Source organism: Erinaceus europaeus, chromosome 20, assembly GCF_950295315.1.
Source record: "Erinaceus europaeus chromosome 20, mEriEur2.1, whole genome shotgun sequence".
Taxonomy (NCBI): Eukaryota; Metazoa; Chordata; class Mammalia; order Eulipotyphla; family Erinaceidae; genus Erinaceus; species Erinaceus europaeus.
The window spans coordinates 3633191-3654932 of NC_080181.1; the positions used below are offsets into that span (position 1 = coordinate 3633191).

The 21742-nt window shown below is 37.0% G+C and overlaps 1 protein-coding gene across 2 annotated transcripts in view; it reads left to right on the forward strand.

The window, feature by feature from the left end:
* Nucleotides 1–21742, forward strand: part of CNTN5 (contactin 5) — a 906057-nt gene that overhangs the window by 21209 nt on the left and 863106 nt on the right. The gene's annotated exons all lie outside the window — the stretch shown is intronic.

Consider the following 21742-nt stretch of genomic DNA (forward strand, 5'->3'; position numbering starts at 1 on the left):
TCTTGATGAGAATACATTTCATGAAAGAAAGTGTGTGTGCGTGCTTGTGTGCATGTGCGTTTGCTTAAGCAATGCTTGCAAATCTTATCTCCTGAAATACTACATAAGGATTAGAGAATTAAAATAAAATTGCCACAGGAATTCACTTACTTCTAAACTCGTTATTTTATGACATTAGAATGGTTAGAAATTGTGCTGTCAAACATCTGACGTGATATATTTAATTAAAAAACACTAGATATGTAATGTGCACTTATCCATGGAATGATTGTTTAATGTGTGTGAAGATATACCATAAGGCTACTATTATTTTAGAGAGTAAAACATTATTGTTTGTATTTTACTGTCTTTAGCCAAGAAAATCTGACTTTAATTTCCTAATATTCAGTACTGTTGATACAGTGTTTTTCTACTCATACCACTCTACCAATGATAAAAATCTAAGTTTAAAGATTCAAAGATAGTACACTTTAGGTTTAGACATTAATTTAGTATTAGATTATCTAGATTATCTGTCTAAAATTAATACAGAATACCACCAAGGGTGGCCTTCCCTCTGTATTTTTTTTAAATATATGTAGCTAGGTCTGGAGAGAGAGCTCACTAGCTACAGCACATTCTTTGCCATGCATGTGGCTCAGGTGTGATTCCTTATATCTCCACATGGGAGGTGCTAAGGCAAAATTCTGATGTGGCTTTCTCCCTTTCTCCAGGAATGGTGAGACTTTTGCATGTGGGAGGCCCCAGATATGCAAAACAAATAATATGTGACTTGAAGAACTCTGTAGACATTATTATTATCATTATTTTGCCTCCAGGGTTATTGCAAGGGCTCAGTACTTCACTGAGTCAACTGCTCTTAGAGGCCATCTTTTTCCCATTGTTGTTGTATTTTTGTTGCTGTTGCTGTTGGATAGGGAAGAGAGAGACTGAGAGAAAAGGGGAAGACAGAGAGAGGGATAAAAAAAATACCCTGCTTACCTGCTTCACTGTTTGGGAAGCAGCCCCCCTGCAGGTTGGGAGCCTGGAGCTTGAACCAGTTCCTTATGCTGATCCATGTGCTTCCTGCTATGTGAGCTTAACCTGGTGCATTACTGCCTGCCCCCTCTGTGGCTATTCTGATGATACACAGGGCAGTGTGAGAATATTGTCATAATATTTCAAAAGCAATCCACTTTTTCTTCCTCCCTTCCTTCCTTCCTTCCTTCCTTCCTCCCTCCCTCCCTCCCTCCTTTCTCCCCCCCTCTTTCTTGATAGGAAGGAGAAACCTTCAGAAGGGAGGGGGAGATAGCAGGAGAGAAAAAGAGAGATATTTGCAGTACTATTTCACCACTCATGGAGTTTCTTCCTGTAGGTGGGGACACAAAATTTGAACCCAGGCCCTTAATCCCGGTAATGTGTATGCTCAACTCGGTACACCAATGCCCAGCCACTCTACTTTTCAATCAAAAGAAATGTTTCAGGGGAGTCAGGCAGTAGCGCAACAGGTTAAGCGCACGTGGCTTAAAGCGCAAGGATCAGAGTAAGGATCCCCTTTGAGCCCCAGGCTCCCCACCTGCAGGGGAGTCACTTCACAGGCGGTGAAGCAGGTCTGCAGGTGTCTGTCTGTCTCTCCCCCTCTGTCTTCCCCTCCTCTCTCCATTTCTCTCTGTCCTGTCTAACAATGGCGACATCAATAACAACAATAATAACTACAACAACAATAAAGAACAAGGGCAACAAAAGGGAAAATAAATATAAAATAAAATTAAAAAAAACCAGGGCAACAAAAGGGAATAAATAAATAAATAAAGATGTTTCTATTAGGTGTTATACTCTCTTAAAGTATTACTAATATTAGTGATTTACTACAGATTAGTAAAAGATCTCTCTTGTGCCTAAACAGTAAAGAATTTGAAGTAACAATTTGAATTCCATTATGAGATATTGTACACAATATATAATTCTGTGCAAGAAAATAGCACCTATCCCAATCTGATTGGTCAGTAACAGGAATATATATATATATATATATATATATATATATATATATATATATATATGTATGTATGTATATTCATGTATACCTTTTTTTTCCTGTTGCCACCAGGGTTATAGTTGGGGTTCCTTGGTGCCTGAATGATGAATCCACTGCACCTGGCAGCTATTTTCTTACTTTTATTTTCTTCCATTTGTATTTGCTAGGAGGGGCAGATGGAGAAGGATAGAGAAAGAGAGACACCTGCAGGCCTATGTCATCACTGGTTTCCCTCCAGCAGGTGTGATCTGGGGCTTGAACCTGGGTCCTTGCACATGGTATAGTGAGAGGGTGCACCACTGCTGGTGACCCAAACGTAACTATTTAAAATTTTTGATTAAAATAACTTCTATTTTTGAGAATTAATACTCTTTTATAATCCCTGAAATGTCCATTGTGAATTTGACATTTTAAGATTATGTGATGTTAAAAATAAGTATGGAGGAAGCTGATTCCATGCCCCTGTTGCTAACTGGTAGCTTGCCTCTCTCCTCTATCACCTCATGGGGGACTTTGTACTCTGAGCTCAATGTTCCACTGCACTATTGTTGAAAATAGTATGTATTTAAGACATGAGAAAAATAGTGAATTTTAAAAATGAAACTTAACTGTAACCCTTTCCTTGGAAAATACAACACATTTACAGATTTTATTATATGTCTTGTAAAATTGCTTTATGGTATGTTTATAAATTGTTTACTGTTGGGTTGTTGGGAGAATCATGGTGCATTTTTTGCATAGAAAAACAGAAAATACATTATGGCTTTTCCAACAACCCAATAGTTTGCTTACAGTGGTCCAAAAAATAATGTGATTTTCTCAGATTTCTAACCATGGAATTTAAGCTTAAAAAGTAGAGTATCCAGATTATTTTAGTTTCAGCTTCTAGACAGATGTTTTGTAGAATTATTTTCATTTTATATATTAAACTATTATTTACATTTATGGAAGAATAAAAAATTATGGAGCTTGTAATGATTAGTATCATTATGCTATACTTAACTAACATATTTTCAAAATGTGTATTGGCATTTAATTTTTCTTCTATGCCTTCCTCGTGAAAAGGGCACCTTTATGGTTTTTTTTTTTTTTTTTTTACGGAAGATAACTAAAATCAAAAGAATTAATTCATGTGTATATAAGACCCCCAAACTTAAAACCATATCAAGCACCCCACTTAAAACTTTTTGGGATAACTTTCCCTTGTATTTTGCCTGTTATTTTTTTAATAAGTGTACATACTAAATTTTAAAGTGATAGTAAATCACACAACTGATTTCAATTTAGAGATAAAATTGAAGGTGACCCATAGCACTGAATCAATGGAGTGACTTTAAGATCTGCTTTAAAATGGTTTAACTACTACTGTATAACCCAAAGCAAAGCAAAGGCATCTCTATCCAAGGGCTATGTCTTGAAGGGCACTAGGGCATCAATCATTCCAAACAAAACTAAGCATCTTTACCATTTTAAACAGAATTGACATCAAGGTGATTGATTTTGCACTTTTTCTCTATTTTCAATAACTTTTTCCATGTAAAAGATCGCAAAACAAAGACCCTATTTAGGATTTATGTATAATATTGAAAAGTCTTCATATTAATTAGGTATGAAATAAATTACTGAGTAGGAAACATAAATTAATAACATAAATTCATATTCTTACACTTCTTCTTCTTCTAGCGTTTGCCTATTCTTACACTAATATGTGTTATCTCCTTTCAAACATCAGTTTGCCAGATTTCTTTTAATTTTTAAAAAAAATTTTAATCATACATTCGAAGTTTGCCTGTTTTTTAAAGAGACTATAATGCCTTGCAGCTTCTATTTGACAAAACCAGTTCCTTACTAGTGAGTAGGTATACCTGTAAAGTTCTGGAATCTCTTAGAAGTTCAAGAGGAACGTGTTTTAATTATCTGAGGATTGCTACTGTGCTATTGACCTAACTCTGTGTCTTAGAGTTTTATTTTTTTTTTCTACTGAAATTCACTGAGCAACTCTTCTTTTTTGCTTACTTTTGTTAAGAGTTGAACTAAAAATCTGGAACAGTGTCCTTCAAAACAGCCAATTCTGTATAAATTCATGGGTAATTTTAATTTTTATGATGCTTCTACTATTGTCTTAGACTTACCCCTTTTCTATTTCTGTAAAAGATTTCAGAATCATGGCAAAAGCATGCACAGTGATAGCTTTATATAATAGAATGTATTGGGTTGGAGCCAGATCACCTTCATTCGGAATGTAATGTTTGTACTTGAGCAAGCTATATTTTCTTTGCTTCATTTTCCCTGTCTATAATAACTGAATTACTTAATAAATATATTACAATTGACTGGATTTAAGCAGTCCACTTAGCTTTACTTGCAGCTCACCTGAGCTAGGTAGAGAACTAAAATAGGAAAATAAATGTACATTTTTGTCAGGTATTTACAGACCTTTTTTTGAAATATGGTTGGGATGAACATACTCTTTTTTATTAACTAGACTCTGTAGTGACCTTGATCCCTTCTTGGGCTTATTCAGAAGTCTCTCAGAAATATTCATCATTGCAAGATGAAAACCCACTTAAAAATATGCAGAAAAATAAACAACAGAAAATGAAAGTCAGAAACAAATTACTATATTTGTAAGTTCTAATATATGTACTTGCTTATCACTTATTATTTGTTTGTTTATATTTTGCTGCTGATTATTCCACTGCTCGCAGAAGATTCTCCCTCCCAGCAGAGGGTGAGATACAGAGAGCGAGAGAGAGACATAGAGTAAGTAAAAAATGCCACAGTGCTGCTCTGTGGCTCTCCCGCTTTGCATTTTCTCCCATGTGGTGATTGGGAGACACATGGTGATGAGTGAGCTCTATCATGTCAGCTGTCTGTAGGCCCCAACCATCAGTTCATTATATAACATTGACAAAGACTGAAGTCAAAGATTTTTCTGTTTTCATTTTGTTGTAGACCTAGATAATTCTCATCTCTACTCTGTTTGCTGCTTTTTTTAAAGCATAAATTAGTACTTGTACTACTTCTTATTTTATTTCCAAGTAGTGCATGATGTTGTGAAAGCAGTTGATATTGAGAGTATTATGTAATGAATTAGCATCTGTGAAAAGTACTTTTTGTTGTATAGCATTATAAATAGCCATTAATTTACAACTTGTAAATTGGAAAATCGGAGGCCCATTGCTGTGGATCTAGTAGAAACACATTTGTTCTGTGTGTGATTATGTCCATAATTCTTGGGTATAGAGAATTACTGCCAAACAAAAACAGTCAAACCTTCCCAATGAGATGGACTGATTGACACTTAGTAAAATGAAAAGTACAAAATGAGTACATGAGGAGGGGATGTATTTTAGAGAATGCAACTTGAAAGGCAAGCAAAGCAACTTAAAAATTTTTAAACATGTTTGATAGTAAAGAAGAAGGGGAAAATAAAGTTATAATATTTTTAACACTGGAAATATATGAACTTTTGTATTATAATTTTGAAGGATTTCTCATTTTTTTAGGATGATCTAGTTCTGGTATTTGTCAGAAGAAAAGAGTTCTATATCAGCATTACTATTTCAAGTAGAAAAATATTGCTAAATAAGCAAGTCATACCTTAAGAAATTAAAGAATTCTTCTAAAAATAAAGAGTTGGTAAGAATTGTATGGAAAAGTAACCATGTTACCTTATAATCTTGTTAATTATTAAATTAACATTATTAAATCACATAAATAAATAACACATTGAATAGACTATGAGAATAAGAATTCATGTTTGTTAGACTTATGTTTTCTTGTAAAATTGTACTATTTTATAGTAGCTTGATGGATTTCTAGTTACTGAAAATATAATTAATGTTTTAATACCTAGCAATTTATAATTTTTTCTTTTAATTTATTTATAAAAAGGAAACATTGACAAAACCATAGGATAAGAGGGGTACAACTCCACACAAATCCCACCACCAGAACTCCGTATCCCATCCCCTCCTTTGATAACTTTCCTATTCTTTTTTTTTTTTTTGGCCTCCAAGGTTATTGCTGGAGCACGGTGCCTGCCTGCACTACTAATCCATTGCTCCTGGAGGCCATTTTTTCCCTTTTGTTGTTTATCGGTGTTGTTACTATTATTGTTGTCGTTGTCGTTGGATAGGACAGCGAGAAATCGAGAAAGGAGGGGAAGATAGAGAGGGGGAGAGAAAGACATCTACAGACCTGCTTCATGGCTTGTGTAGTGGCTCCCCTCAGGTGGGGAGCCGGGGATTCGAACCGGGGTCCTTCTGCTGGCCCTTGCTGTGCCACATGAGCTTAACCTGCTGCACTACTGCCCAGCCCCTAGCTTTCCTATTCTTTAACCCTCTGGGAGTATGGACCCAAGGTCATTGTGGGATGCAGAAGGTGAAAGGTCTGGCTTGTGCAATTCCTTCCTGCTGAACATAGGCATGGACAGGTTGATCCATACTCCCAGCCTTCCTCTCTCTTTCCCTAGTGGGGACCGGAGTAAGGATCTGGGTTCAAGCCCCCAGCTCCCCACCTGCTGGGGAGTCGCTTCACAGGTGGTGAAGCAGGTCTGCAGGTGTTTGTCTTTCTCTCCCCCTCTCTGTCTTACCTTCCTCTCTCCATTTCTGTCCTATCCAACAATGATGACTTTAATAACAACAATATTAACTACAATAAAAAACAAAGGACAACAAAAGGAAAATAAATAAATATAAAAAAGAATAGTTTCTTTATTTTTAACCATATTGGTAATAGCTGTTTTTAGAAACATGCATACTTTGTATCTGTAATGTCTTAATCTTACTAGTCATAAAATGTATTTACTTTTTTGTTCGTTTGTGAATGTATTTCCTTTTTATAATGTATTTAAATAAAGACCTTTCAAACTGTACTATGTCATTTAATTCAGTGTAGTGACATCAATGTTTTTGGTTCCAAAGGGAAAGAGCTAATTACCTGAAATCATTTTTGCCACACAGAACTTTCTCCCTTTTGAGATGATTTCATTTCTAATATCTGTAACAACTGCTGCCAATGGTAATACATCTGAGCACACTACATTCATTTGGGATATTTGAGTTATCATTCATAAGCTTTCCTGTGGTGATTTCATTTAGTATGCCAAAAATCACCTATGGGAGTTCCATTACTAGAAACAAACCTGGTTTATTTTTGTAAATTTATTTTACTTCAACAGTCAACAGTGGGTATTGATTGCCTACTGTGTTGAGAGCATTGTATTGTGTATTGTGAGGAAGTCATTACATAGGAAGTAAAATATTTGCTCATGGAATCACTTATCTAATGAAGGAAAAAAGACAGTTTTATACCAGTGATTAGGTGCCAGTCAATCGATCCATGCTATTTACTCTTTATTCACTCATTTACTGAACTTACCTGTTTATTGGTTGTTTTTTATTTTATTTTATTTTTTTAAGTTTTCCAAAAGCAGAGTAGAGTTATTAAGGCCAAAGTGAACAGGCAAGTCACCATATAAGTCTCCCCAGATTAATAGCAGAATAGTTTATTTTCACAAGGAGTGTTAGGGAGCAAGATAGAAAAGGTAGCCTTAGACTCTAGTCTTAAATGATTTACTGAATTTCGATTGTTGGAAGTTGAAAACAAAAATCAACAGAGAAGGTGTTGTAAATGAAGAGAGAATTTGGCAGGGTGAAAGAGATAGCATAATGGTTATGAAAACAGATTCATGCCTGAGGCTCCCAGATCTGAGATTTAGTCTCCTGCACTATGACAAGCCAGAGCTGAGCAGTGCTGTGGTAAAAACAATAATTATAATGCTAAATTAAAAAATGATAAATTGGTAAGAGCACTCATGCTGAGGCAGTTGTCAGACTGAAAATTGTTTACTTTGACCAAACAACATGTGCAGCACACATTTGTCAGTTTATAATACCTAAATGCTTAGTAAGAGAAATATTGGAGTCTTAACTTTTGTTCAGAACTAACTTTGTGGTGCCAATTTTATGCTAATCCTCTAAACAGGAAACAAAATTCTTTTTCTTTTTTTTATTTATTTAAGAATGGAGTCATTAACAAAAACAAAACCTTAGTACAGGAGGCTTACAACTTCACACAATTCCCATCACGTCATCTCCATATTCCATCCCCTCCCCCGATAGATAGCTTTCCCTCTGAGAGTATGGACCCAAGGTCATTGTGGGTTGCAGAAGGTGGAAGGTCTGGCTTCTGTAATTGCTTCCCCACTGAACTTGGGCGTTGACTGGTCAATTCATACTCCCATTCTGCCTCTCTCTTTCCCTAGTGGGATGGGTTTCTGGGGAAACGGAGCTCCAGGACACATTGGTGGGGTCCTCAGTCCAGGGAAGTCTGGTCAGCATCATGCTGGCATCTGGAACCTGGTGGCTGAAAAGAGTTAACATACAAAGCCAAACAAACTGTTGAACAGTCATGGACCTAAAGGCTGGAATAGTACAGAAGAAGTGTTTCTTTAACATTAAATACTAACTCTGTGTCAGCTATATGAGTGCAATTTATTTATTTGTTTATTTGTTTACTTTACCCCCAGAGGTCTTTCACGTTGTGCAAAGAGTCAGATCAGCTCATAAGTGTTAGTGTACACAATGACTGAGGGGATGTGTGCCTTGGCTGTTGCTCATAGTGAAATACTCAGCATAGGCTCCATCAGTATATGCTGTACCTTGCCAATCTCATTTTCTGTTTCATTGTGTTAATTTTCTCTTGATCTCTATCTCCAATGCACATTTTAGTTTCTACTATATCCCAGCTCTTACCAGTCAGTTTCATTATTTTATTAAAAACACAGGCTGTCCCTAGTTATGTGCTTGTATTTTCAATTCTGGGGCATTGAACACTGAATCCCCCTCCCCCCACCCCCCACTATTTTCACTTACTGTTTGAGCCAGAATGAGTCTTGCCCTGAAGTGATCCTTTCAAACTCACTGTTGGGTCTGAATGCATTTTTGCCCTTAGGCATTCTCTATTCCTTCAGACTGATCATCCAGGCTCCAGTGAGTGTTGCCTTTGAGTTGTCTCCTTCAGTTTTCAATTTCAAGGCTTGCATGCTTTTTCACCCTCAGGTTTTCCCTTTCCAGTTTTTGTATTAGATTTTAAAGACCTAGTGCCTCCAAGCACTTTCTCATTGAATATTTTCCCGTTTCATGCTTCAGTAGCATGGATGTGAACTGCTGTTGTCTTGATCAAATGTTCCCTTGTAAGAATTTCAATACTTCCTATTCTTATTTCTTAATTTTTATATTATACTTTCTATCAAATATTACTTATTCCTTGATAAGTAATATAGCATACAATCAAAAGTCTTGCCATATATATTTTTTCTAGCAAAGTATCATTTCTACACCTATACTGTTATAACCAGTCAGGATATTGGGAAGAAAAGTTACATACTTGTTTTACTTTCAGCAGAAATAGGCTGAGTTAATATATTCAGATAGCACACCTAAACACTTAAACAAAATGAAGCTGAAAACCTTGCTCAAACACACACACACACACACACACACACACACACACACACACACACACACGGGCCTAGAGGCCAAGGATAGATGGACAGTTGGATGTGCTAGTACTACAGATGCTGGACAGCAATGGGATCTCAGGGCTGAGGCTAGTGGTCACTGGATGACATTACTGTCATACTGAAATGGCTATTAAAACTTTCTCTCTTTAAATCATTTGCTTCATGTTTAAGGTACTAGCTAGGAACATCAGATTTGTTATAGTTCTGTCTCTCCTATTAACATCCAAGGTGTTAGAGGTAGTCTTGTTACCATTTAAGGGTTGCCTTATTTTTTTTGTCAGTATTCCTGGAATATAAGGTAAATTATGGCCACTACCTGAAGACCAAATTTCAGCTTATCTCTAAACTGACAAGCGTGAGCAGCATAGAGAAGCACAATTTAATCTGGTCAGAGATAACTTAAATTATGCTGTCTCTTGGGATAGGTAGTAGTTGTGTTGCCTTTGAAATCTATGGAGAATTTGCTGTATACTACACTGTAAGATACAGAGTCAGATAGAGCCTTGAATCCTAAATTAGGACTGTCAGGCATATTGTGCAGTAGGTACATGGGATGAGTGACCTGTAAATACATTTATTTTAAGGTAGCATATGCAAAGGAGAAATAGTAGGATGTGAAGTTGAAATTGTTAGGTTCCATAAAGTAAAAAATAATTGAAATATTAATTTGAGGTGTCAGAAAATTGAAATTTTAGTATAAGTAGTGAGGGAGCTAGCCATGTAATATAAGAATACTTCAGATACGTGAAATCTGATGGAAAAATATCCTAGGTAGGGACCTTTATGATTTTTTCCAATAACATAAATTAGATAATTTGTTTGAATAACAGTAAGCATTAGGGATTTCAGATGACCAGAAATAAAAATTGGATATTATTGTAATGAAAAGCTTTGACTTGTGAGTGAGATGGACAACTCTGGAGATTTCCAAGTTGCAAAGGGTCTATTCTAATTGACATTTAATAACATACTACTGGTTCTTAGGTACACCACAAATTTTGAAGAGAGTGAACAAAAAAGGACACACAAAATATTAGAAACAAAACACTATAGTCCAGAGTAGATGTCACCAGTACGTGCAGTCAGATTCTGAATTTATCTACGGACTTGAATTTCAATTTAGATCTTGGATATGAGAAGGAAGATCAGGAATGACTTCCATGTTTTAAATAGATCAATGCTACCTTCATTAATTGAGAGGGTAAACAACGAGGGAAATACATGTTTGGAAGGAAAGATCAGGAACTCTGGTTTTTATGCATTGCTCTGTTGGCTGTTAAGTCAACTTGAAGGAATGGTCAAATAAATGGTAACAAATCTTCTATTTAAACAGTTGTTTCCGTAGTGTAGTGGTTATCACAGATCTTCAATTTAGAGAAGTTTGGCCCAGAGATAAAAATTTGAGAGCAAAAGGAAATAGAGAGAGAGAGACACACACATACAGAGAGAGAGAGAGAGAGAGAGAGAGAGACAGAGAGAGAGGCACTACTACTAATAACAATAATAACAACAATAATGATACTACTAATAATAAAAGCTATTATCTGTTGCTGTTTAACAATGCCATCCTCAAATCAGTTCCTCAGATCTTTGCGTTAGAAGGTCCAACTCTTACTATTAGCAGCCATGCAATTTTAGGATCTTCCCTGAGTTTATCTGTTCTTCTTAAAACTCCTCAGCAGTTTGTATATTATACTTGGCCAACTTTCTTAATCTGCCCAAACCCTTTCTTCATTGTCATTAATCAAAGATTGGCACTATTCCAGTCATCTAAACAGACAAGAAGGCAAACAAGAGAAATGGGCAAGGTGCCACAGTGCTCAGTCAGATAATGAGGTCAGGACTCTTTTGACAGTTGTAAATGATGGGAATTGGATGGAGAATGGGGAGAAAGGGACAAATGATACTGAGTGGGGGGGTATTATTAACGTTGTTTAGGAGGACAGGCAATTATTTGTCTTTACCATGCTAAAGGAATGAAATTATAACAAAGTGCCCTTTAGGCATCTTTTCAAAAGTAGTAAAATATCCCTGGCTCTGAAGTCCTAGATTCAATCTCCAGCATGAGTATAAACCAGAGGTGGTTAAAATAAATAATAGGGGGAGGCGGGCTGTAGCGCAGTGGGATAAGCGCAGGTGGTGCAAAGCACAAGGACCGGCTTAAGGATCCCGGTTCGAACCCCGGCTCCCCACCTGCAGGGGAGTCGCTTCACAGGCAGTGAAGCAGGTCTGCAGGTGTCTATCTTTCTCTCCTCCTCTCTGTCTTCCCCTCCTCTCTCCATTTCTCTCTGTCCTATCCAACAACGACAACAACAATAATAACTACAACAATAAAACAACAAGGGCAACAAAAGGGAATAAATAAATACAATAAATATTTTAAAAATTAAAAAAAGAGTGAAAAAAATAATGAATAATAGGGCTGGAGGGATAGTTCATCCTATTAGAGCACCTGCTTATATGTATGAGGCACCAAAGGTTTTAGGTTCAATCCCTGTAACACCTTAAGACAGAGCTGAACGGTGCTCTGGTCCTCCCTCTCTGACTCTCTCCCCTTTTTTCTATGTCTCTTTCATAATAAATAAATATTTAAAATACAAATACATAAAATAAAATACAAATGAGTGCATTCAGATATATACACATTTTAAGAGGAAAGATAATATTCTGCTTTGCAGTCCTTTATTTTCTTTTCAATTCTCTCTTATACCCTAATTTTTTTTTCTATCTTGTTATGGAAGGGCTTAATGTTTAACAGTGCAGTCACTGACCGTTGACACATGGGTACAATTTCATTATGCACCAGGACCCCAAAGTTCTCTTCTTCTGCCCCTCCTTCCCTGTCCTTTCCCCAGGACCTTTTCCTTTGATATAATATATTATGCCCGGTCCGTGTTTCACTTTTTATTCTCCTTTCCTGTCCCTATTATTAAGTCTTCCTTATAAGTGAGAGCAAGGACCAGCATAAGAATCCCGGTTCGAGCCCCCGGCTCCCCACCTGCAGGAGAGTCGCTTCACAGGCGGTGAAGCAGGTCTGCAGGTGTCTGTCTTTTTCTCCCCCTCTCTGTCTTCCCCTCCTCTCTCCATTTCTCTCTGTCCTATCCAACAATGAACAGCATCAACAATGGCAATAATAATAACCACAATGAGGCTGCAACAACAAGGGCAACAAAAGGGGGGGAATGGGGGGGAATGGGGGCGGGGATGGCCTCCAGGAGCGGTGGATTCATGGTGCAGGCACCAAGCCCAGCAATAACCCTGGAGGAAAAAAAAAAAGAAGAGTAGAGAGTGGTAGGGTCTGTGCTGAACTTAAGCATATTAGTCTTTTTAGAAGTTCTCTCCCTATGTTCAACACTTTGTCTAAGATGAGTCCATAAACACATCCCTGGGACAGAGGGATGTTAATGACTCTTCTCATATATATTTTTTAATTTCTTTATTGTGGAATTAATGTTTTGCATTGGACAGTAAATACAATAATTTGTACATGCATAAAATTTCCCAGTTTTCCACATAACAATACAATGCCCACTAGGTCCTGTCATCCCTTTTGGATCTGTATTCTACCCCCCCCACCCACTTTTTAATTCCTAGATTAAATGTTTATCATTCTTGTTCTCTAGTAACTGAATATTTTAACTTTTTTAGGTACTGTTTTGGGTCTTCTCTGTAAGAGTGAATTGTCACTCTGTAAGGTGAGTGTTAGGGACAGTTCCTGCACTTTCTATTTATAATTTCTTATATAATGCACATTGTTCTAGCAAAAAAGACTTACCCATATTCAACTTGTTAGTCTTCATGCTGTTACTTAAAATTTACCCTCTGACTACATATTGATAAACAAAACAGAAATAAATGGTTCCATATACGTGACTTATGACATTTTAAATTAAGGAATCTGGGACTAGAATAAACATTCTTTGGGACATGGTTCCTCTTTATTTTTCTCCCTCTCTCCGTAACTTACTTCCTCCTTATTTTTTCCTTTTTGTACAGTTGTTGGAAAATTTATATCATATTTTCTATGTAAAAATACATCATGACTTTGCTGACAAGCAAATATAAATAGAACTTGTATGATTCTTTTTATTATATAAGTAGGTAGTTAATGTTAAATAATCTTTCCTTAGACTTTTTTTGTCATTCATTATCATGGAAACAAGATGTAAAATACTATGGAATAATTTATTAATGGAAAGTGAAATTCTGCTGTTCCTCTATATGTGCTATGGTGTTGTAGTAGAGGTTGCTTCTTTAGAGTATATTACCAGCATGATGACACATTTAAAAGTAATATATTTTACTTCAGGCTGTTCTGTGAGTTAAATGTACACAGACTTTGTTGAATAATTTTGTTTTTCATCATAATGACAAGTAGATTTTCTATTGTGAAAGCCTCTAGAGACCCATTTGAACATATTTAAAATTATATGGAATCCACACACTTTTCACATTATTATTAAAAGCATTAGAAGGATTTTTACTGCTAAGTATTGACTTTCCCATAACTTGCTATTTTCAATATGTATTCTGTTTCTATTATATCTATGAATATTTCTACTAATATCCCTATACTTTTTTCTCCTTTTATTAACACTAGTCCTATCATATTTACTTACTTTGCTCATTTGGGTTTATATATTTCCCCAACACTTTTTTCATGTGGGCTGTTGGGCTATTTTTCCCCTCCCTCCCTTATATCCTTTCTTTCTGATGGAGGATGAGCAACAGAGACAGTTTGCCACACTGCCTCACTCCCCACCAGTGGTGACCTACAACTTGAATTATGATCAGACATGGTTATATATGCTCTACCAGCATATACTTCCAGTAGGCTTTACTAGTTATGTGAATGCAACCTGTGATTATGAAAATTTCTCATAAATTAATGAAAATTTCTCATAAATTAATCTAACCTTAGAAATCCCAGCATAGTAACTTTTGAAGGCTAAATAAATGGAAATACTTAAAGTTAAGTGATTTGAAAAGGCTACTTATACATTGACAAGAATATATTGTGTTGATAAAGTTATTCATTAAAAAGCTAGAGTTGGGGCTAGGTGGTGGCTCACCTGGTAGAAGGCCCATGTTACCATAGGCAGGTCCTGAGTTTGAGTCCCAGCCACCATTTGGAAGCACCTGCAGGTCGAGCTCCATGAGTGCTGAGGCAGTGCTGCAGTTTTTCTCATTTTCTGTCAGTCTCTCTGTCTCACCCTCTAAAGATCTATGTTGAGGCTGAAAATGTTTTGCAGACACTTACCATGGCTAGATGAGAACTATGCTATCAATTACATCAGTTATCAACAGTAATGTAAACCATTAACTTCTCAATAAATACACAAATAATAATAATAATAGGAAAACTGGTTACTGGGAGCAGAGGAGTCCTATACTAAAGCACTGAGCTCCCTGTGATATTCCTAGTGACAAAAACAAACAGAAAACAGATTTAACAAAGTAAATGTAAGTCTACATGTCACAGATGTGAAAAAAAAAAGACACAATGACACTAAAAGTATCATAATTGGATCACAGCCATTTTCTGATTAATAGTTATCTAGCTTACAGCTAAGCTCATCATTGGTATTAATACAATGCACTAATATAAGATGGTCATATACCAGAAGGTAAACATGTGCTTAATACATGTAAAAATATTGTGTGTGTGCATATGTGTATGTTGCTGGGTTCTTGTGAATGGGTAATTTTACCACTAATCTATATATATACATGCTGGGGCTTGGTGCCTGCACTACAATTTCACTGCTCCTGAAGGCCATTTTCCACCCATTTTGTTGCCTTTATTGTTATTGCTGTTGTTGTTAGATAGGATAGAGAGAAATTGAGAGAGGAGGGGAAGACAGAAAGGGTGAGAGAAAGACACCTACAGACCTGCTTCACTGTCCTACCACCTGGCTCCCTCTGGTGATATTTTTTAAGATAAAAGTACAGACAGACAGAAACAGAAGGGGAGAGACTTGGCATCACTGCAGTCCCCCTGTGCCTTAGTTCTCTGATGTGGTGTTTATGGGGCTCCAACCTGGGTCATGCATATGGCAGAACAGATGCTATATTAGGTAACCTGCCAGCACCCCAGCACTTTTCATAGGGAAACAATGCAAAACATTTAATTGTGCCATGTATAGGGTATGGAAAAAAAGATCTCAGATAAAACATCATTTTGCATTAGCTACATTTTAGTATTTGTTGTTATGTAAGAATAAAACTGGGCTTTTTTGTTGTTTGTTTCCACATTAAAATCTATTCTCATGTAACATTACAATTCAAGGAAAGAGAAATCTTTTCAAGGTAGCTCTTCAGGGTATTAGCTTTCAGTGAAGGTTTTGGAAAAAGTTAAGAAGGTCTATTATACAATGCATATGAAAATGCCTCTATTCTTTTCTGTCCAATACCTTAAAGATGTGACCACTGTTTTCATAGCTGTTCTAGAATCTTGCTCCAAATTCCAGCACCTCTGATTTTCCCTTCTCCCTATTGCTATAACCTCATTACAGGTTTGGGAGTTGAATACTGTATTTTATTTAAATACCTATGTGAAATATAAATCAGTTTCTATACTCTAGGAATTATTAAATCTACAATTTGTTCATTACATTTTCTTGTGGGAATGTCTTTGATCTGATAAGTAGTAACAAATAAATTCTACTTTGAAGTAGATGAACAGTTTGGAAATGAGGCCTTGATCCAGATCCAGATTGTATTGAGGGATTCAGTAGATTAAACTAAACCCAAAGCATTTAAGTAGCCATTAGCATTACAGAATAAAACCAGACAAGCTGATCTCATGAAAGGAGACAAATGCAATTGGTTAGCATATAAAAACCAGGATTTACATTAGTCTTTCAGGAATAGCAGACTATCTATTGGGACAGAGGATTGGGAAGTGTTTTATGCACCAAGACATAATTTAGTCATTCAGTTTTAGTCTGCATATGCTTTTATTACCAACCAATACATATTTTAATGATTAGTACCCTGTAGTTGTATTTTGACAGAGGACTTGAATAAGCAGATGTTATCACAGGTCTGATATATGGAAAGAAATAAACATAACTTACATAGCTCTATACAGACAAATCCCAAGAAACTGTCTTCCAGAAAATATTAGGCGAAATACTATATGTGTCACTCTGAGAACTAAGTGTGGGAGTTAGAGAAAATCCCCGAATATTGAGAACAGCCATTAACCCGAAACCAACTGTTACTTGTTCCACTTAATTTTTCCACCTGTATCCACCATGGGATAACTATAAAAAGGTGGGATGAAAAATGATTGGGGTCGCAGACTCTCCCCTTGCGTAGAAGGGTGTCGGTGGCCCACGCTTAAGCTTGCTAATAAAGGCTCTTGCTATTGCATGTGATTCTGGTCTTCTTTGCATGAGATCCGGACTGGAACCTCTGGGCATAACACTAAGAACTGTATGAAGATATGATTAATGATGATAGCGGTAGGTGATATTTGAGATTTTTTTACACACAAAAATTTTGCTTAAGAATGATCGATCACCCTTTGTTGTTGGTATGTCATTTTTATTTATCAGACACCAATGAGAAAATTGGGACTCAGTAGTATTGAGTTACTTACCCACTATTATACTACTTAGGGATTTCAAACCTAGATTTGAATCAACATAGTTTAACTTTGGTATTCACATTTTTTTTTTTTGCCTCCAGGGTTATCACTTGGGCTCAGTGCCTACACCATGAATCCACCGCTCCTGGAGGCCATTTTTTCCCATTTTGTTGCCCTTCTTACCCTTGTTGTTGTCGTTTATTGTTATTGTTGCCATTGATGTTGTTGGATAGGACAGAGAGAAATGGAGAGAGGAGGGGAAGACAGAGAGGAGGAGAGAAAGACAGACACCTGCAGACCTGTCTCACCGCTTGTGAAGCAACTCCCCTGCAGGTGGGGAGCCGGAGTCCGAACCGGGATCCTTATGCCGGTCCTTGTGCTTTGCGCCACCTGCGCTTAACCCGCTGTGGTACAGCCCGACTCCCCGAAATAAGTTCCCTTTTGTTGCCCTTGTTGTTTTATTGTTGTAGTTATTATTGTTGTCGTTGTTGGATAGGACAGAGAGAAATCAAGAGAGATGGGGAAGACAGAGGGGGAGAGGAAGATAGACACCTGCAGGCCTGCTTCACCACTTGTGAAGTGACCTCCCTGCAGGTGGGGAGCTGGGGGCTTGAACCGGATCCTTATGCTGGTCCTTGCGCTTCATGCCATGTGTGCTTAACCCACTGTGCTACCACTGATAGCACCTGGTATTCACATTCTTAAGTGTGTGACCTAACTTCTTCTCCTTCTCCTCCCCCTCCCCCTCCCCCTCCTCCTCTTCCTCCTCCTCCTTCTCCTTCTCCTCCTCCTCCTCCTCCTTCTGCTTCTCCTCCTTCTCCTCCTCCTCCTCCTCTTTCTCCTTCTTCATTTCATCAGTAAAGGAAATCTAGTTTGTTTACTTCACATTTAAAAATGTAGAAAACAATGCTATTTTTTAAAATTCCTTAACATACATCTGACATAATAATAGGATGCTGACCAAGACAACTGTAACACCTTTAGTGTGAATGAATTTTAGGCAGGTTTCTTCTTTACTAAGCCATTGACCTTTCTTTCTTCTTTTTCTTTTTTTTTTTTTAAAGATTTTTATTTATAAAAAGGAAACACTGACAAAAATAGAGAATAGCTCCCTAATATGGGAAAGGGGTATAAATATTGTTGACTGTAAACCCCATCAATTTGATGTGATCTGGGGCCCATATTCAGCTTAGGAGCCTATGTGATCTGCATCCCTGTAGATCTGAGCTCACATTCTGTGGATGGTCATAAATAGGAATGTTCCAAGCTTCCCCAATATCAGGACCCATCTTCCTCAGGACCCATCTTCCTCAGGTGAAACACAGAGTATGTTGTCCATCTTCCCTTTGTAGGATGGGACATTCTCTACTGTGCTGATCCACGTTGAGGGCAAGGTCCTATGGGGACCCACAAAAGGATGACCTAACTTCTTAATTTGAGAACCCCTCCAATATCTTCAGTGATAAATAATGAGAGTATTTTGGGCCCTCATTAATGGAAGCCATTAAAATATTTAAATATATAGTGATGGTTATAGTAGGCTCATTGCATTAAAATTTTAATAGTTGCTTACTAACTACTAGTCGTATAACTCAGTTAATCTTTTTTAGAATGTGTCTGTGTGTAGAATGGAAATAGTATTTATGGTATAGACTTGCAATAAGAATAGGGCTGTAGAGACAGTATAATGGCCATGCAAAAGACTTTTTAAAATTATTTTTACTTATTTATTGGATAGAGACAGAACTTGAGAGGAAGGAAAAAGACAGAGAGGGAACGAGACAGAAAGACACCTGTATCCCTGCTTTACCACTTGCAAACCTTTCCTACTGCAGGTGGGGACCAGGGGCTGGAACCTGGGTCCTTGAGTATTGCAACATGTGTGCTCAACCAGGTGCGCCACCACCCAGCCCCACAAAAGACTTCTATGGCTGAGCTCCTCAGGACCCAGGTTCAATTCTCAGCACTACCATAAACCAGAGTTAATTAATGTTCTGGTTCATCTATCCTCCTCCCCCCTTGCACTTTCTCTCTTTATCTCTTTGATAAATAAATAAAATATTTTAATAAATAATAATATGCAATTGTCTATAGAAGCATCCCTTTGGAGGATAGAAGATTCTCTGCCATTTTTGATCCATGTTGAGGGCAAGGTCCTATGGGAGTCCACAAAGGGGTCTATTGTGTTGTTCCTGATAGAGATGACTGATAATAATGGAGAGAGGGATTCATTTGAGGTCTAGGCCCATCATGTCTGGTTGTGAATCTCAGGACTTCCCGACTAGGGCCCAGCTGATGGGGTGGCCTGATAGTGACTAAAGAGTCATCATTAAAGTATGCCAGTCTCTTGCCCTTATTCTGCTTTTGCAGTCCTTACTTTGATAAGGTCAGCTTTGGAGTGAGTAAGGGAAGTGGGTGAGGAGGGTATCTAAGACACTATCTAAGTAGACACTATTTCTTTATGAACTTTATGGTGTCTTTTTAGTCTTTCTACTTGCTTGCTGCATATATTGACTCACTGCAGACTATTGTGCACTTTTGCTTTCAGGTATATATTTTGCCCTAATTTATGGATATTGTGAACATATGCTCTATCTCATGGGACCTGGTCTATATTTAGGTTTTGGGACTTTGTTAGGAAGTGAACTACCTGAAATGGAATTAGAGAATTCTATGAAAGGAAAGGTCTCACCCGAGTAATGAGGCTGAAGGGTTGACATTCCACGCATGATGTCTCGTCTCTGGACACAGTCTGAAGTTTGTACTGAAGTACCATGCTGAGGTGGTACTCATTGCGTTGATTAGGTTGGGATCAGCAGATGCTTGTAGATACTTGTAGATAAGGCATACTTAGATTATGTGGGAAATTAAGATAGAGATGAATATGGTTAGATTTTAGAATAGAGATAAAGCTTGGAAATGTATGTTGGCAAGTCAAGAACATAGAGTTGATAGTAGAAGTGCTGAGAATTGATTGCACTGTTGATAGAAAAAGGTTACTATAGGAAAATATAAATTATAAAAATGAAGGTTTGATGGCAGTGATACCAAGGGACAGCCAAGGATAGCAACAGCATTTCACCCTGTAAAATAATTCCTGAATTATTAAATAGCAGATACACATCTTTAAAGTTATCCTAGATGAACATTGGAGTTGTTTAATGAACCCTTCAGTAAATGTTCTCTTAGCAAAAGAAGGAGAATGATAAATACGTGGACATCACTGGTTTGAGGAAGTGATTTGTGTCAGGTGGCAGAGACATAGCCATGTATGTAAAGCCAGAAGGATTTGAGAAGATTTATGGGGGGAAAAGACTGAGAGAAAGTATAAAAAAATTTTTAAAAGGATGAAATTAAAGTTATAATTTACAGAACAAAATTACATTGTTTGCTATCTTTCTGAATGACAAAAGTGATCTGAAACAAGCAAAATGATCAGTTTCAGAAAACAACAATAAATGTGCATATAGCTTTCTACTGACTGCTGAATATTCGTAATGAATATCTCTAATGTCTGAGTCAAATTTATAGCAGCTTAGAGTATCCAGTCCTCAAGGGCAAATATCTTGTTTAAAATAAATCACCCCATTTGTTCAGGCAGTCAGATTGCATACCCCTGTGGCTTTGCAATTCTCCACAACCAGGTACACTATTTGAACTCTTCTGCCAAAGTGTGTTTATGACTTTACTGCTGCCTTGTCTCTTCAGAAGCATTTGCCTTCACTTGTCAGTGGAGCAGCTGCTTGTGCACTATTTGCCAAGTTGTCCTGTGCCTGTATCTATGGTTCTATTTGAATCACATCCTGAAGTGTTAGATTCCTCAGTAAACATTACAGAAAAAACAGCGTAATCAGAAAAATGTCTAGATTATTTGAAAAACTTTCCATTACAAATGATTTTGTGAGAGGACATAATCAAAGAAATCTTGAAGTAGGTCTTAGATTTAAGTACCAAATTGAGTTAAATTTTATATTAGTTTATATATTTTTGATAGAGGTAAAGAGAACTTGAGAGGGAGAGAAAGAAAAGAGGGTGAGGAGGGTAGAAGTGAAGAGAGAGAGAGAGAGAGAGAGAGAGAGAACTGCAGCATTGTTTAATCACTTGTGAAGCTTCCCCTCTGCATGTGGTGACTGGGGTGTTCAACCAGGATCCTTGTGTACTATAACATGTGAGCTCAGCCAGGTACACAACTATTGGGGATGCCCAAAATGAGTTAAAATTTCAAAACATGGGAATCACTGTATTCAATATGCACTTATACCAGTTTTTATAGTAAGTACATGGGCATTTTCATAAGTGGACAGAAACCCCAAGAAACAAACTTGTGGGTTTTATGTTAGATTTCATGAAGAGTGAAAGTATGGGGCTTATAATAGTTTAACTAGTATGCTTTCATATTTTCAATGAACTACTATTCTGTAATATTTTTTACTTATTTTATTTTTAATAAGAGATGGAAAAAATCAGAGCATTGCTCATCTCTGGCTTAATGATTGAACCTGAGACCTTATAACTTTAGGTGTGAAAGTCTTTTGGCATAATATCTCCCCAGCCCCCAAATCCTTTTATTTTTAAATGTAAGAAACAAACGAATTAAAAA